The sequence below is a fragment of the Pelodiscus sinensis genome, chromosome 3 (assembly GCF_052426305.1).
Source record: "Pelodiscus sinensis isolate ZL-2025 chromosome 3, ASM5242630v1, whole genome shotgun sequence".
Taxonomy (NCBI): Eukaryota; Metazoa; Chordata; order Testudines; family Trionychidae; genus Pelodiscus; species Pelodiscus sinensis.
This window is the reverse complement of record NC_143054.1, coordinates 122,238,037-122,253,323: the sequence shown is the minus strand read 5'-3', so window position 1 is coordinate 122,253,323 and position 15,287 is coordinate 122,238,037.

Here is a 15,287-nt window from a genome sequence, read left to right as displayed (position 1 = left end):
TACCCCCGCCGTAGCCCTCCTTCCTGATGTAAAAAATAAAGGACACATGTTCAAAAATAGAAACTCTCTTTATTTAACAAAACTGGAGGTGGAGGAGGATGAACCTCTGGGGAGACTGGGAAAAGGAGGTGGGAGAGGGGAGAGGGAAACCTGGGAGGAGGGAGCTGGAAGGGGGAAGCCAGAGGAAGAAGGAGGAGGGGAAGTATCAAACTATGGTATGCCATATCTTCAGTACTGTGTACAGATGTGGTCTCCTCACCTCAAAAAAGATATTTTGGCCTTGGAAAGGGTTCAGAAAAGGGCAACTAAAATGATTAGGGGTTTGGAACAGGTCCCATATGAAGAGAGGCTAAAGAGACTGGGACTTTTCAGCTTAGAAAAGAGGAGACTGAGGGGGGATATGATAGAGGTATATAAAATCATGAGTGGTGTGGAGAGGGTGAATAAAGAAAAGTTCTTCATTGGTTCCCATAACATAAGGACTAGAGGACACCACATGAAATGAATGGGTAGCAGGCTTCAAACTAATAAAAGAAAGTTGTTCTTCACAAAGCAAATAGTCAACCTGTGGAACTCCTTGCCACAGGAGGCTGTGAAGGCTAGAACTAGAACAGAGTTTAAAGAGAAGTTAGATAAAGTCATGGAGGTTGGGTCCATGGAGTGCTATTAGCCAGGGGGTAGGAATGGTGTCCCTGGCCTCTGTTTGTAGAATGCTGGAAATGGATGGCACAAGACAAATGGCTTGGTCATTGTCTTCAGTCCATCCCCTTCAGGGTACTTGGTGTTGGCCGCTGTCAGCAGACAGGCTACTGGGCTAGATGGACCTTTGGTCTGACCCAGTACGACCAATCTTATGTTCTTATGTTCTAAGCTCAGGGCTCAGGGTTGGGGGGTCTCACTGCAACAACTTAATTTTCATGCAAACCTGCTCCTGGGTTCACATGTGGCCTTTGGTGGTCAGGCTGGCAGCTATCCTGCCCTAGACGGCCCATTTCCTGTGCCTAGTGCACAGATTGTGGACGTTGGAGGCCTCCCCCCAAACCTGGATGAGGTCCATGATCTTCGCGCTAGACCAGGCGGGCGCCCACCTCTTGCGGCCTCAGGCAGGCTCCTGGGAGCTGCCAGGCTGGTCCCGGGAAGAGGCGGAGGGCTGGGTGGCAGCAGGTGGCTGGCTCATTTCGTGCCAGGTGCAGGGTCTGCTGGCTGAGTGCTGGCAGGCTTGCACCTGGCACGGGCACCGTAGCCAGCCCGTGGCCCTTTAAGGGCTCCTGGCCGGGAGTGGGGCAGAAGAGTTTCCCTGGCTTGGCCCAGAGTGGCCACCAATGCAAGCTGGGGAGGGCAACCTCCCATTAGTTTAAATAAAGTGGCTACACAGCCCTTAATTCGAACTAGGCGTTAGTCCTCGTAGAATGAGGTTTACCTAGTTCGAATTAAGCGCTCCGCTAGTTCGAATTAAGTTCTGTTAGTTTGAATTAACTTGTAGTGTAGACATACCCATACAGATCAATTACATACGTGTCCCATGGTGACCCTGCAGCTAATGGTAGTGCTTGGAGCTGAAGTGGGTGGCGCTGTGTGGTTACTTTGGTATGTCTTCATGATGCTGCCTTCAGGTGATGCATGTGCCTCTGTGGGGTGCTGGAATGGAGTGGGGGCACCTTTATCAGCCATAACGACGAGCAGTGGGAGGAGAGGGGCAGAGAGCACCAAGTGGGGGGTGGGATGCAGGGGGGAAGAGGTGGTAAAAGGGCAGGGCCTCGGGAAGAAGGGGTGGTGTGAGGCTGGGGGCTTGAGAGAGAAAGGGATGGTGCTAGAGCCAGATCTCAGTGGGAAGGGTGGTGTGGGGCGGAGCCATGGTCTCTGGTCCAGTTGTTCTGTGGCTAGCACGAGGCCTGGCAGGTGGCAAGGGTGGCTTTAAATACAAAAATGTCAAATTTTCTAACCTACCTTCATAATACAGCAAATCAGAAAGCTGCAGCTTTGCAGATTTATAGATGTTTACAACTTCTTGTGCCTATGCTAATTAATCCAAAAAAGAATAATATATTTATTCCTGTACTCCTCATAACTGCTTCTATTTACAGCACAAAAACTGATGGAGAAACTATTGTCAAAACAAAACAAACGCAATGTTCCATGTCAGAGTTCTGGTAGTTAAAGTGTTATATATTACACCTTCAAGTCAACCACTCTTCTCCTACATGAACGTTCTGCCAGTACCAATGAGGGGAAGGACTGCAGTAAATGAGGCCTGGCCAGCTGAGCCCAAGATCTGACAAGCACTTTCAGCAGCTGAACTAACTTGCTAATATCACCATGGGAGAAGCTCCTGTCCCTGGGACTTGCAAAAGCCCCTTGAAGTGAAAGGCATGAGATCACACCCTGGTGGTCTTCATGAAGTCCATTACTGTGGGTAATCCCAGATTCCTGTAGATCCCAGATTGGTCCCAAGAGGTTAGAGGCATTGACACTGAAAACTGTATTGATTGTCTTCTGACAATATCTTCCCCCATCACATGTCTATTTGATGACATAAATAGAAAATATTTACTTCTTTATTGGATCACTTCCTAATCAGGAGAAGTTTTGAACATCTATAAATGTGCAAAGTTTCAACTTTTCTGACTTGTAACCCGGGAGGATAAAAAAAAATAAACAGCACTTCTTAAAAGTGGTCTTTTTAAACACACTTTAAGCAAGTTTAACTGAACCCAATTGAGTCATGGATGTCATGTCAACTTGAAATAGAATGGCAGAAGGAGGATAACGTTTCCATTCATGTTGATCGTGTGATTTATTCAAAACTGAAGAAAGTGTGAAACATTCTCAGCCATGGCAGATTAGTTAGCCATGCCTGTTTGGTTTTTATAGCCTAAGCCTTTCCTCCTACCCACTTGAAAGGGTGATGTCCCTTGTCTGCTAAAAGGGTAGAAACTGATCCTATGTAGATTTCATAGCCACACATCTTATTTAGAAGGTACTGGTGTTCTGGTCCTTTTGTATTTATAAGACACCTCATATGTTTCTTTTTTACCACCACACATAAATGTTTATAAGTTGCTAAAATGGTCCTAAGATCAGAAATGCTTTAAGGAGGAACATAACAATAGCAGAAATTAGTGAAGATGGTCAGGGGTGCAGCCCCATGCTCTGGGTGTCCCTAGGCCTCTGACTGCCAGATGCTGGGACTAGACGACAGAGCATGAATCACTTGATGATTGTCCTGTTCTGTTTATTCTGATTTGAAGCATCTGATATTGGCCCTTCTCAGAAGACAGGACACTGGGCTAGATGGACGATTGATCTGATCCAGTATGGCTGCTCTTATATTGTTATATAGAAATCTCAACATATACAAGCAAACTCAACACATCTATTGCAGCTTTGGAGATATGTGGTCATATGTCTTGATATAAGTTCCCAACTCAGCTCTGATTGTCTTCACAAATGGGACCATTTCTCCTTTTTCAGAGTGATAGGCTGAAATATTCAATTCCAGATAAACTGGTTCTGTAAGACTCCAAACGAATGTTTGTGTTGCAAGGGCACATCTACACAGCAGGGCTAAAGCCAAAATAAACTATGCAACATGAGCTATATCTATTGGGTAGCTTCAATTGACATAGATTATTTCAGCTTTTGGCGCTGTCTACACAGCAGGAAGTCTGAGAGAGAGAGCACTCTTCCTCCAACTTCCCTTACTCGTTATAAAATGAGGGTTACAGGAGTCAGAGGGTACATCTAAACTACATGCAGGGCCGGCCTGAGCCATTATGGCTCCCCGGGCCCCAGGCATGTGGTGCGGCCCATGGGGCGCAAAGCTGCCATTGTACCCAAGATGTGGGGATTTTATGTCACTGGATCTATGTAATGTCAGATCCAGTAGCCCTTAGCTGTACTGCGTAGTCTCCTCTGTATTGAACAGGAGCTGCAGAGTCAAAATTTGCCCTGTGCTCTTTGCCTCTTGTGCAGGTAATGCAATGGTTTATGTGGGGTAGAGAGCCTTTCCTCCACACCTACGTGGAAGGCACAGCTGAGAATCAAAGAATATAAGTGATGGAATCGGGGGTGAAAGTAACTGAAATTTCTTACAGGTACTGTCCTATCACAACCCATCTCCACCGGGGGAAAGGGACTTAGGGCAGTGAGCGGCTGCGATACAACAGTACCTATAAGAAATGTAAGTGTGGGCTGGAGTGCAGGGGGCACAGGATAGAGGGCTGGGGTGTGGGGAGGTGCGGGAGTTAGGGCAGAAGGCCGGGGCTCTGGGGGTACAAGAGTCAGGTTGAGGTGCATGAGCCGGAGTGTATGAGGGGGTGCAGGAGGCAGGGCAAGAATTTAGGGGTAGAAAGTGGGAGGGGAGCCCCGGGCCCAGGTTACCTCACCTGGCCAGGGCCGGGCCACTGCAGCCGGGCAGCCATGACCAGACGAGGGGCCAGGCATGGATCCAGGCCACCATAGCTAGACAAGGGCTGGGCCAGGATTGCCTTGGCCATATCATGGTCAGTTCTGTCTCCCCTCCTAGTCACACTGCAGCATGGAGCAGAACCAGAGCTGGGCCACCATGGCTAGATGTGGGCCACTGTGGCCAGATGGGGGTGCCACCAGCCCCTCACAGTAGCCCGGCTGGGAGTACACACATCTCCCCTACAGCATGTTCTCAGCCAGTCCCTCTAAACCTGGCTGCCTTCTGGCTGCTGGCCCCAGCTCCAGCCTGCAGTACTGGACATGGTCTTCCCCAGACATGTCACAGAGGGTATGTCTACACTACAGCACTAATTCGAACTAACTTAATTTGAATTAGTTAATTCGAAATAAGCTAATTTGAATTAGTGCATCTAGACCTAAAAACTAATTCGAATTAGTGTTTTGCTAATTCGAACTAGCATGTCCACACTGACTGGACCCTGAACCGAAGTTAAGGCTGGCCAGAACCAGTACCGGCAGGGCATCAGGTTAGGACTTAAGAGTGTGGAGCTGCTGCCTCATGCTAGCCAAGGGCTGTGCTTAAAGGGACCCGAACTCCACCCCGGACAGACAGTTCTCAGGGTTCCCTGCTTGCTGGTCTACCTTGATGAGGGACAGCAAAGCAGTCCTGGCTTGGAGTGCTCTGAGTGCCCACACTCGGCACATCACAGCACTTGGCTATCAGCCCATCTGCACTTGCCGCAGGCTGCCATCCGGGGGGGGGGTGGTCAATCGAGGGGCTGTCAGGATCCAGAAGGCCCTGCAGGAGAGCTGCCACCCAAGGAGCCCGCAGAGCCACCCCAGTCCTCCCCATCAGGGGCTCATGCCCCATTCCTCCCTCACCTCATTCCACTTACCCCTCCCTAGCCCCACTTCCTGATGTACAAAATAAAGGACACGTGTTCAAAAATAGAAACTCTATTTAACAAAACTGGGGGAGGGGGGAATTAACCTCTGGGGAGACTGGGAAAAGGAGGTGGGAGAGGGGAAGAGAGAGGGTGGGAGAGGGGAGGGGGAAACCTGGGAGGAGGGAGCTGGAAGGGGGAAGCCAGGGGAAGAAGGAGGAGGGGAAGTATAAAACTATGGTATGCCATATCTTCAGTACTGTGCACAGATGTGGTCTCCTCACCTCAAAAAAGATGTTTTGGCCTTGGAAAGGGTTCAGAAAAGGGCAACTAAAACGATGAGGGGTTTGGAACAGCTCCCATATGAAGAGAGGCTAAAGAGACTGGGACTTTTCAGCACGTAGTCAACCTGTGGAACTCCTTGCCACAGAAGGCTCTGAAGTCTAGAACTATAACAGAGTTTAAAGAGAAGTTAGATAAATTCATGGAGGTTGGGTCCATGGAGTGCTATTAGCCAGGGGGTAGGAATGGTGTCCCTGGCCTCTGTTTGTGGAAGGCTTTAGATGGATGGCACGAGACAAATCGCTTGGTCACTGTCTTCAGTCCATCCCCTCTGGAGTAAGTGGTGTTGGCCGCTGTCGGCAGACAGGCTACTGGGCTAGATGGACCTTTGTCTGACCCAGTACGGCCAATCTTATGTTCTAAGCTCAGGGCTCAGGGTCAGGGGTCTCACTGGACCAGCTTGATTTTCATGCAAACCTACTCCTGGGTTCACATGTGGCCTTTGGTGGCCAGGTTGGCAGCTATCCTGCCCCAGATGGCCGCATTCCTGTGCCTAGTGCGGAGATCGTGAATGTTGGAGGCCTTCCCCCAAACCTTCATGAGGTCCACAATCTCCGCACTAGACCAGGTGGGCGCCCATCTTTTACGGCCCCGGGCAGGCTCCTGAGAGCTGCCAGCCTGGTCCTGGGAAGAGGCGGAGGGCTGGGTGGCAGTGGGTGGCTGGCTCATGCCATGCCAGGTGCAGGGTCTGCTGGCTGGGTGCTGGCAGGCTTGCACCCGGCACGGGCACCATAGCCGGACCGTGGCCCTTTAAGGGCTCCGGGGCCAGGAGGGGGGCAGAACAGTTTCCCTGGTTTGGCCCAGAGTGGCCACCAGGGCAAGCTGGGAAGGGATAGACTCCAACTCGTTGGAATTAAGAGGCTACACAGCCCTTAATTCGAACTACTTAATTCGAACTAGGCGTTAGTCCTCGTAGAGTGAGGTTTACCTAGTTCGAATTAAACACTCCGCTAGTTCAATTTAAATTCAAACTAGCGGTTTGTAGGTGTAGCTGCTATTAAAGTTAATTTGAACTTACGTCATTTAGTTCGAATTAACTTTGTAGTGTAGACATACCCAGAGAGTTTCACTTTTTGTACAGAATGTTTTGTAATGCTCAGACATTGAATCCCTTGAGATTATTTACATACTAACCACTTCCAACTCTCTCTGGCCCATAGTCTGCACATAATTCTCCATATTCTGATCTTAATAGGTCAGAATTTTTGTTTTATCAATACAATTCTGATTTACAAACACTTACAATGTTCTGTTCCCAGTTCATTTCCAAAAATATTATTGTTTTAATAAGGTATAGTATTGTTTCCAGAATTAATGAACCAATCGTACTCAAAGAAATCATGGGGATAACTTGAGTATAGGACTGGGTCATCATCATTATCTATTTATAGGCACAAATTTAACACTGTTAGCAAAATGAGTTTTATACAACGAGCCAAATTAAACATTTATTTTAATAGAGTTAGTCCAGAGATGAATTTGGCCTAAATGTGCCCTTTTTTTCAATCACATGCCCTTTTCTGATTTAATGAGCAAGACGCCACATCTTACAAGGCTGTTTAGTTTGTGCCTTCCTTCTCTCCCAACATTGCACAGTTTATGCGCCTCACTTTTTTTTTAAGCAAAAAGTCGTTTGTTTCCTATACCTGGTAGCTGTAAGAACGCTTTCTCAAAGGTGGGGACCTGAAGGTCTGATTCTACTTCTCCCTGATAACCATAGGAGGCAGAGAAATGAAGGGTCATTTACGATGGTTTCTGTTGTGCAGACAATTGTTTCCTGTCAGCTGCTTTTGTATCAGGATTTTGGAGCTTGTGGAGCTGCTCTCAGTCATGTTTACCTCCTGAGGTACTCAGATTCCCCTCCCCACGCCGCCCTCAAGTTCTCCTTTGTGTGAACATGCAAGGTTTCTCTGTAGGCAAGACACCTGGAGGCAAAGCTGCATCAGCTAGGATTGTATTCTCCCTCACCCCACATTCCTGGGGTACAAATTGGAGAGAACATTTTAAAGTATCAAAGACAAGAGACAAAAATACATGTTTTCAGAAAGAGAGAAATAAAAATGCAGCACTTAATATTTAAGAAGTTGTAAAAATGTTTTCTGATGCTAATGCCTCTTTAATAAACCTCTTCTGACTTCTGGAATCCCAGTCATTAGAAACTAAGGGTATGTCTACACTACAGGGTTTTGTTGACAGAACTTTTGTCGACAGATACTGTCAACAAAGCTTCTGTCGACAAAGAGGGCCTAGACTACAGCCAGTTCTGTCGCCAAAGCAAGCCGCTTTGTCGACATAACAGTGTGGATGCAAAGGACAGTGTAGATGCATTAATGCCTTCTATCGACAGAACTCTGTCGACAAAAGGTGTTATGCCGCGTAAAATGAGGTTTACCAGCGGCGACAAAACTGCTGAGTTCTGCCGACGTTATGTTGACAGAACTCAGCGGTAGTGCAGACCCAGGTATAGTTTTGTCTACAAAAGTCCACTTTTGACGACAAAACTCTGTAGTCTAGACATACCCTTACAGACAGAAGTGTGCTTGACATCAAAAACAGGTGAAACCCCAGAAGTAAGAAGATGACCATTCCAAGTATTTTGTAACAGGTCAGATATCAATGATTCAGAAGCTGTCCTGTCACCATCATCCACTGAGAGGTTTTTGTTTTCTTTTTTATAAAAGTTATTGAGCTGTATATGTTAGTGCAGTGTATAGTATATTTTGTTTAAAAATAGTGTGGTGAAGCAGAGAAAAAATTGATTTAATTAGGGAAACAATATGGCTGATTAGAATACACAACAACGCCAACAAAAAAAGTGCATATTTTCTTGGATTATCTACAAATAAAAGTTTTGTTTGAGTCCTACAATACACATAATAGACTATAGGATTTACTCAGCATTTCTTAGGTTCTTAAATGACTTTTTTTTTTCATTTAAATTAGTGCTCCTGGGGGCTGGAGGAAAGCTGGGGATGAGGGGTCCAGTATGCAGGCTGCCTGGAAAGAGAGGACAACCCCAGCCCTTTGTTACCGCAGCAGCTTGGGCCCAGGTGAGAAGCGCCTCTCCATGGCTGCTGCAACTGGCACAACCAGAGGAGGGGTGCATGTCCCCCGGCCGAGGGACAGACACACAAACACACAGACAGCTCTGAAATATATAGTAGATAGCTGTCTCTTTCTCCATTTCTGTCCCCTGCTGACCCAATGGGGGTATAGCTCTTCCAGACCCTTTTTGCCTGCTTGTGGTAATTATCTATATATATATTTTAGAAATGTGTGTGTCCGTCTTTCTGTGAGTCCATTTGTTCAAGAACTCCTCCTAATGGTAAGAGCTAGGATCACCAAATTTAGTATGCAGCTTCCTCTAATCATAACTTAAAGCAAGGTCAGTGTTTGGTTGTGCTAAAAAATGGGAAGTGCCAGGAACAGGACTGGTTTCCATAACATGTAAAGGGAGGGGCACAGAGAGAAGGGATGAGATGCTGTAAGTGGCCACTGGGAGAGGTGAGCCCATAGGGGAGAGCTATGTTGCAGACAGAACATTTGGGACAGCCAAACCACTAAGGGTATGTCTACACTACCCAGCTAGTTCGAACTAGCGGGGTAATGTAGGCATACTGCACTTGCAAATGAAGCCCGGGATTTGAATTTCCCGGGCTTCATTTGCATAAGCGGGGTGCCGCCATTTTTAAAACCCCGCTCGTTCGAACCCCGTGCAGCGCGGCTACACGGGGCACGAACTAGGTAGTTCGAACTAGGCTTCCTAGTTCGGACTACCGTTACTCCTCGTGGAAGGGTAGGAGGGTAGTGGAAGGGAGTTCGAACTAGGAGGGTAGTGTAGACATACCCTATGAGAGTGTCCAGCAGGGCTGGGGCTCCACCATCTTGCCTGCCACCATACTGGGTAAGTAGCCCCTCTGCCCCTCTTTCTGGTCCTTGGCTGTAGCACAGGGGGAGGGAGCAGATAGAAGGCTCCTGGTGGCTGGGGCTGGTTGAGGCCCCAACAGAAGGCCGCTGGTGGCAAGAGCAGAAGGGTTCTTGTCATGACCATGAGGGATGGGCAGCAGCCTGGGGACTAAGGGGTTAACTGTACCTAGCCAGGTAGGAGTCAGCCAATAGAAATGCAGATAGGGATTTTCAAACTGAGACAAAATAATTTTTGTTTTTTCTCTCCTTTGTCCCTGAGCAGTTTCTTTCCAGATAGTGAGGGAGACAGACAAAATGTCTCTTTCCAAGAAAAGACTCTTCACTATCTGTAAGTAGAGTAAAGTAGATAAATCTGTTAGGTTTTATTGTTTTATGGTTTGGAACTGTGGATCTGATGTCTGTGCATTTAGAAATAGGTTTTCCTCCCTTTTGTAACTAAGTTTTGTTCCCCCATGGGAAAATTCCCCATGAGTTTATTAATTGGTGGCTCTTATCATCTAGCCAATCCAACTATGCTTGTAACAGGAGTATTATGGTGATAATAAAAGTTATTTCTTTTTTATTAACCTGGTATTGGTTAATTTTTGTGTACTGGTTTTACTTTAGGGCTGAGATTTCCCAAGTGATCTCTTCCCTGGTTTTCCTACCATTACTTGAGTGATGGAAGTGGATTTTTATCCTCAAAATCTAGGTTTTTTAAGATTTTGGGGGGAAGCTTTATACCAAAGCCTGAAAAGATAAGGTTTTGGGATACTTTTGCGGGCCCCCACTTCTGCATTCATCATGCCAGAGTGGAGAATCAGCCTTGACAGTTCTAGACAGAAAGTCCCTGGTAGTTGGGGTAGCAGATAGAAGGTCCACCAGATAGGATCCCCCACCTTCCCTGAGCCCCTTCTTGCCCCCCAACCCTCTACTCTCGCAGCCTCCTATCCTGCTCCCCACTCTCAAGGCCCTGCTCTGACTCCTGCATCCCCCACACTGCCAGCTCCCTGCCCTGAAGATCTTTTAGTACAATATAACTGTCCCTGCTAGCAGACCCCTCCCTTTTCATTTTATGAGAAATAATTGCATTCAAGGTGCATCCCATTGTCCTGTCACAACCAAATCTCGACTTTGCTTTAAGTTATGATAAGAGGAAGCAGCATGCTAAATTTGGTGATTCTAGTTCTTACTGTTTAGGAAGAATTCTTGAACAAATGGACTCACGGACAGACAGACAGACAGACACACAAACTCTCTAAAACAGAGATGAGGAACCTAAGGCCCGGCTTGCCTGGATCCAGCCTCTGAGGGTCAGAGTTCCCCCCATAGCATTGGTACACCCATGCTGGTGCACCAGCACACCCTTCCCCACCAGCCCACCTTAGGGCTAGAGCACACAAAATCTTCTACCTTGGGCTCCCCTAGGCTCTGGTGTGTGGGGGGAATGTGGACTCAATCAGGAGCCATGTCAGTGAGGGGTTTGTTTGTTTGTTTGCTTCTCACTTGTGTGCGGCCCCCAACTGATTTTTCTATAGGTCAGCAGCCCCAACCCCAAAAAGGTTCTTCATCCCTGCTCTAAGATATGTAGTAGAAACTGAGCCATAATCAAAATTTAAATGTGCAAGTTTAACAGAACTGTTTGGATTTCACTAAACAAGTCAGTGCTAAGATTGACACCCCAGCCATGATTTCTGCAGGCACTGATTGACAGTTGGCCATGGGGCTCTTTTACCTGGCATTGCCCTGATGGGTTTGTTTGTTTGTTTGTTTGTTTGTTTGTTTGTTTGTTTGTAAGGAGGGATTGAGGGGGAAAGGAATGATGAGGGTGAAGAATTTAATTGGATAGTGTGGGATAACATAAAATATAAGTGTGACAGAGTGTAGTCACCAAAGACCTGTTGGGATTGTGCCGATTGTGCCACTGACACTTGCCTTCTTGCTTTCTGGTGCTCCCCATCACCCTGTCCTGCTGGGCCAGATTCTCTGGTCTCCCCAGACAAGGCACAGAATTGGGCTTACCACCGCAATGCAGACACTGAACCACTTCAGTTCTTCCATCTTTCTCTGAGTAAAATTTTACGGAGAGGAAGCTCATGAGGATGTTTTTGCTTTTTATCAATAAAAGAGAGATGAACGCTGGTCCTTCCCCCCGCCCAGGTAACCATTATTTACACTGGGCCTAACAGTAAACCAAATAAGCACAAACAGTGGGATTTAAGTGGCTGCAAGTGAAAACAGATCAAACTAAGTTAAAATGAAAAGAAAAGCTAGTTCTAATTCACTAAAAAACTTATTGCAAACAGCTTCTTATCTTAATGAGCTGTTCTTATTCTAGGCACAATCTTCAGGTCAGAGATAATCTCTTTTATCTTAACCTGGGTCCCCAGCCCTCTTTGGAGTGTGTCACATCAGCCAAAGACCTGATAGCTTCTCATTGCTTTCACAGTCTTCTCCTCAAGGCGGGAATCTTTTGTTCTACATTCCTCTTTCCATGGAAAACAACCTGGGTCAAAATAGAATCCCAGTACCAGATAGTATGGTCACATGTCTCCCTAGGACCAACCACTCCTTAGATTTGCAGGACAAACAAGGCTGTAACAAGTCATTAAGTTGATCATCCAGTCATTAAGGTTTGGGGGAGTATCAGTAATGGCTCTCATTAGCATAATTAAAACTATAAACAGTATCATATTTCTAACTTTACATTCAATAATGATACATGCACCAAAATAGGATATATAAATGCAGCAGATTGTAACATTAAAATTGATGGATTACATGAGGTATTTTGTCCAACACATACCTCATATTTATGTTATGCATATTTTTATTCATAAGCCAACTTTCATAAAGCATGAGGGGGCATCACAATATGTCTCCTATTTGAAAGAAAAATGTAATATTTTAATGATGTTAATACATAGAACCCTGACACAGTACTACAATAATAGGTGCCTTTTAACTCTGTGGTACCAATTAATAGTAATAGCATAGTTTCAAAATTGTCTTCTGTGGATGCCACCTGTGCTTCTTAATTAAAATGATAGTGTGTAGAAAGGGCAACTCATATGTTAGCTACGTCATTATTGCATTGATCACTCATGAGTCATGACTCCCAATGCTATAAAAACTATTTTAGAGCCTTTAAGTTATGTTATATATATATATTAGAGGTTTCTGGCTGGCTGTGTGTCTGTCTGTGAGTCTGTTTGTTCAAGAACTCCCAAACAGTAAGAGCTAGGACCACCACGTTTCGTATGCAGCTTCCTCGTCACCTAACTTAAAGCAAGGTCAGGTGCCAGGACAACTGGAAGCCCTGGGAAAAGGACTATTTTCCATAACATGCAAAGGGAGGGGCTGCTGTTCACAGAACAAAATACTGAGAGTGGCCTCTGGGGGCAGTGAGCCTGCAGGGGAGAGCTATCCTGCAGAGTGTCCAATGGGGCTAGCTCATGTCATGAAGGGAATGGCCAGCAGAGCGATGACTCTGCCATCTTGCCTGCCAACATACCAGGTAAGTAGTCCCCTTCCCTAACCACCCCCCAACCCAGGCCCTTGGCTGCAGCACCGGTGGTGGCTGGAAGGAGAAAAAATGCCCTTGGTGGCTGGGGGCAGGAGCTGGAGGGAGAAAGCTCCACGTGCTCCTGGCAGGGCGGGAGGAGGCTTCCCGCGCTCCCCCGCCCCCGGCCAATCAGGGCCTAGGGATGGGGGAGAGTGCCAAGCCTCTTCCAGGGCATGGGTGCCTAGTGGGAAGGGGGGACAAAGGGGCTTCCCCATCCACATCCCAATCATGGTCTGGGGGTGGGGTAGCCCTGCCCCTTCCCATTTAGGCCCTACCCCTTCCTGTTTAGGCCCTGCCCCTTCTGGGGTGGCCCAAGACTACTGCAAACATTTTTGAAGTGGCCCTGGGAAAAAATTATTGCCTACCCCGATCTGGACAACACTGGGTAAGTTTGCTAGTATTGCAATAGATGGGAGATAAGTGGGAAATAGTGTCATTGTTGTGCCAAGGGAGAATATTATGAATGGTTTCTGTACCTAGAAAATGTTTGGTATATGGATGTTTATGTGCCAGCCTAATGCTTTTAGACAAATATATTGTATGCATGATGGTAGAGATGATATAATGAAAATCCTTGTGGCCTGCAGCCATACCATACTCAGCTGTGATCTTATCAGATTGCATAATGAAGGCAAGTTTGGGCTTGGTTAGTGCTTAGTTAGAAAATCTCAAAAAGACAACTCAGGGTTCTGCAAAATATAGTGCTAGAAATTCAGTAGGAGCAATTATTGAGCCACTGCCTCAGGAAATTGTTAGGAGACACTGACATTGCTACTGAAATGTTTTTTGGCTCAGATGCAAGCCTGGAGTCCATGATCACTTGTCAAGATTAAGGGTGTTAGCTCTCGTGACTTGACTCAATTATATTTTGACTATCCTTTTAATTCTCTATTGACTTGCAAGTGTATGTGATATCTTTCTTCAGTTGTGTTGTGTGTCATTGCTACACATTGTTAAACAGTTGCTGCATTGCCACCCCGAGGTGGCTGCATTTCGGTGAGGAATAAAATGGTTCCCACTTGTGAAGCACTTTTAGAACCTTTGGGTACCTCTACAAAGCAGGGCTACAGTCAAACTAAACTACGCAACTTCAGCTATGTTAATTGCATAGCTGAAGTCAAAATAGCTTAATTTGACTTTTGGTGCTGTCTACACAGCAGGAAGTAGAAGGAAGAAAACTCTTCCTTTGACTTCCCTTACTCCTTGTGAAATGAGGGTCACAGGAGTCAGAGTAAGAAGTCCTCCAGCTCGACATTATTTCAACATAAAGGCTTGCAGTTTAGATGCGCTTTTTGTTATTTCAGAATAACGTCAGTTATTCCAGAATAATGTTGCTGTGTAGACGTACCCTTTGCGATTAAAGGCATTATTGTAAAGATATTGTGCCAATTAAAAGCGATGGTAATATGACAAAATCCAATACCAACATCATTCTCTAGTCTTCATGTCAGAAAACAGGGCAGAGCTTTGACACATACTGTGAATTTTTACAATCTGGGGAACAGAAGCTTTTTTACCTCTATCTGCCTCCCTGCTCCTACCCAAAAAGACATCATGACTCACATTTAGTGTGTGTATCCAGTTTCTGCCCAGAACACGTTTCGAAAATTAAAGAAAGGATAAGGAACCAATCTTCAATACAGAATTAGACCAAGGCAAAGATAGCAGTTATTAGTTCATGGCTAAAGCAGCTCTGAGATATGGGTTTGATTACTGATATGAAGGATCTAGTCTGGTTGAGACAAACTGTTCTCATAACACTTCAACCTAAAATGAAAATTGTACCTAGCACAGAACTCAAGTACATTACTCACACGTATACTAATTCATAGGGGTTTAGTTTTAAAGTTTTAATAAATGTAAATGGAACAAGCAAACTAAGTCTATCCGGTAATATTTAATTTACAGAGTCTGGCTCAATATAATTAAAAGTTGAAGGATGAGGTGGCTATATTATTTCTAGGAGTTGGTCTGCAATCCACTGAAAACAAAAATCACGTGTTGTAATAAACCATTTCAGGTGCGCTCCTGGCTTGAGCTGTCTAGGTGCATGTGTAATTAGAATAAGAATTTAATTATAAAATAAGAGATTATAACGTGGCATTATCATAATAGAAGGTTTTTGCATTTTATGTAATGTAAATCAACAGTGTTTGGAATAG